This window comes from Myotis nattereri (assembly GCF_964212035.1).
Source record: "Myotis nattereri genome assembly, chromosome: 2".
Taxonomy (NCBI): Eukaryota; Metazoa; Chordata; class Mammalia; order Chiroptera; family Vespertilionidae; genus Myotis; species Myotis nattereri.
This window is the reverse complement of record NC_138076.1, coordinates 159,145,691-159,148,995: the sequence shown is the minus strand read 5'-3', so window position 1 is coordinate 159,148,995 and position 3,305 is coordinate 159,145,691.

Here is a 3,305-nt window from a genome sequence, read left to right as displayed (position 1 = left end):
GGGACTGAAACATCATAGAGCAAGCAGGGAGATGAGGCCTATCCCAGCAGGCATTCATCCAGCTTTCTTCCTAAGTCACTTCCGAATCTTTTGTCAGCCACCCTGCCATGTCCTGCTATTTCACAGGGATGGGGGAAATGACTTGTCCGAGGTCACATCGCTAGCCTGGCTGGCCAGGACTCCCACCCGGAAGTTCTGCTTCCCACTTGCCACTTCCCTTGTGAAGAACTCTGGTAACACCAGGTTATTGACTGAAGGAGTGATAAATATACTTAGCCCTGTGTTGATTCACTTTATGTTATCTCATTTATTTCTCATAAGCTGAGTGTATTTTCTTTGTCTTACATTGTAGGAAAACAGGAGAGAGAAAATAATTTGCCCAGGATCACACACTAGTATGAATTCCTTATCTGATCCTAAAATCTGTGCTTTTAGTGTTTTTGATGTACTGCAGCCCTTCCTAAACTTATCTAAATTCAGTGGTACACCAGGAAGAAAGCTGATGTCAAACGAAGTATTTCTAAATTGGGCTGCCTTCTCTCATTCTCATCCCCTCTATTTCTTCCCCGCTCCTCCACAGTCAACTCTCTGACCTTTTCTTTGAGCTTTTACTTTCAAGTAAACTATCCTAAAACTCCGACAACCCATCCTACTTGACTAATATATTCCCTGTACCTCACAGCAAAAAAAGGAAAATGGCAAGCAAGGCTGGGCCTGGGACAAAGAGTACAGGTGCCAACAGGGGGAGGTGGGCGTGGCCTGGCCTGCCAGTGAGCTGCTGCCCGCCCTCTTCCCGACCCTAAGGAGCCAGTGGTGCTGTGTCTGGCCTTGGGTGGGGGGAGGAAGGCAGTGGTAAAGAGAAGTCTGTGTGGATCATGCACCATCTCTATTCAAGGCGTATCCGGGGTTATCAAGCACCTACACATGTCCATGGACCCATAGGGCCTTTATGTAATTAGAAGGCATGCCTGGCCAAAGCCCGTTTGGCTCAGCGGGTAGAGCGTCGGCCTGCGGACTGAAAGGTCCCAGGTTCGATTCCGGTCAAGGGCATGTGCCTGGGTTGCAGGCACATCCCCAGTGGGGGATGTGCAGGAGGCAGCTGATCGATGTTTCTCTCTCATCGATGTTTCTAACTATCTCTCTCCCTTCCTCTCTGTAAAAAATCAATAAAATATATTAAAAAAAAAAAAAAAGACGGCATGCCTGGTTCTTGCTCTCAGGGAGCTTACAATCTGATGACAGTACACACGATGGATATGCCCAAGAGGCAAAGGAACAGGACCGGCTTGATGGTCTATGTCGGATGAAAACCCATCCACAAAGGCTGTGTGGAGCTTTGCGATCTAGAGGCACATTGTGCTTGTTAAGAGGAGCATGTCTGGCCATTCTTTCCTTGAGCTGTGGTGGATGAACCCGGTTTTGGAGAATATGTGCTGTTTAGTATGTATTTTAGTGAAAACACAAAAACAAACTCCCTTTGTCTACTGCTATGGCAGGACTAAAGCTGAGCAGCGAGGCGGAGCAGCCACTGTTTGAGGATTTAATTTGATAACTTGCGTCGCCCCACCCTGTGCTGCTCAGAACTGCCAGGAAATATTTGTTCAGGTTTTCTTCAGACCCTCCATTTCAGTCATTCAAGGCAAATGCTGTTAGTAACTAGGCAGAAGGGACAAGGGCCAATGAATTCACTCCTTGAAAGTAGAGAAGTGTCAACCTGGTAAAAGCCAACCCAACTGGCATTAATTAGGGTCGTCTTTGAGGCCAAAACAGTCCCATTTGTCAGCAGGAAGGATCTTACGGGTCCTGGGCCCCCCATATGCAGGAGAGGACATGCTCAAAGGGACTTCTTGCCACACTGGAACACCCAGAAAATGCGACTCCATCTGTGACATCAAATTTCCCCCAAACTTAGTCCCCCTCTCCCTCCTCCCAGGTTCTTATGAATTCAGCACCCTTTAAGATCACTGCAGAAACCCCTGGGGTGGGGTGCAGTTTTGAAATCACGAGTTAAAAGCTAGTGGCCCTTAATTCTTAGAGAGATGCCAGTATGAATGGACCCCAAACAGAGGTTGCTGGTTTTAACCCCTCCCATGCCCCAGACCATCTTTCTGAGGGGTCTTCTTCATCCCCAGCTTTTAAAAATGTGCCCTGTTCAGAGGTCTCTAAAAAGGACCTTGGTTTTTCAGAACTTTGCAAAATGTGTTTCAAACTCCTGGTCCAACCCTTTAAAAGCCTCACCGAAGACAGCAAGGGAAATCTCAATCTCCTCTCCCTTTTGTTTCTTCCTTGTTCAGTAGGATCGCTCTACTGGCATGCACCCGTAAACCGAAACAGACCTTACCTTGCCTTGCTTCTCTCCCAGTCTTCCCAGTTTGCTGGCAAGTAAGCAGCAGCGCTTTTGAAGAACCACCCCAAAGCAGGAGTCTCCAGGTCTGCCGCCTGAGCTTAGTAATGGCTGCACAGACACTGGGTTATATTTGCTTGGGTTTGCATCTTAACCACATTTTCCTAGTCCTGGCCAATCACAGCCAAGCTAGCCCTGGGCTTGACTTATTCAAACCAGAGGGAAAGCTTTATCTGTTCCTATTCAAAACAGCAAAAAAACAAGAGCAGACTTTTAAAGGCTTTTTTTTTTTTTAACTCCAGCTCCACGCCCTGATCTAATTGATTTTTAAAAAGTGCATAGCCCATCAATAATGCAGGAAAGTGGGTGGGAGGATATGAAATTTGCCATATTGTAGATACGGATGCATTATGCTGACAGGAGGCAAGGGCTAGAGCTGCCTGCCGAGTGCCTGGATGTCCAGGCTGGCAAGCGCCTCCCCAAGAAGCTTCTGGGCATTTCTCAGAAGGGGCGGGCAGGTCTAGGAGAGGGGCCAGGAGTGTTATGCCTCATCCGGTTTTGCTTCTTGGTGTCATACATCAGTCCAATCAATATTTGAGTGCCTACTATGTGCCAGGAGCCATCCTGGGTTCCGAGTTCCAGGCATCCTGGTTTGGGAACATCAGTAAGGGGCACAGAAGAATGAAGACTCCAGTCCCCTGGGGCTGCAGGTCTACCCCCGTAAGTCGTAAGTCGATAGGACACCAAGCGCATGCTTATTAAGCACCTGGATGGCAATGGAGTTGGTTCTGTTGGGGGCGAGGGAAGAGCTAATATAGCCTGACTTCCGTGACTTTGAGCAGAAGCCCGCGCTGAGTCCGCAGCTGGTCTCCCAGCCATGGTACTCCAGCTTCATCGTGACGAAGGGGTTGCCAGGGGTGAAGGGTGTGCCCAGTAGATGCCCAAATGAACAGCAGGGTCG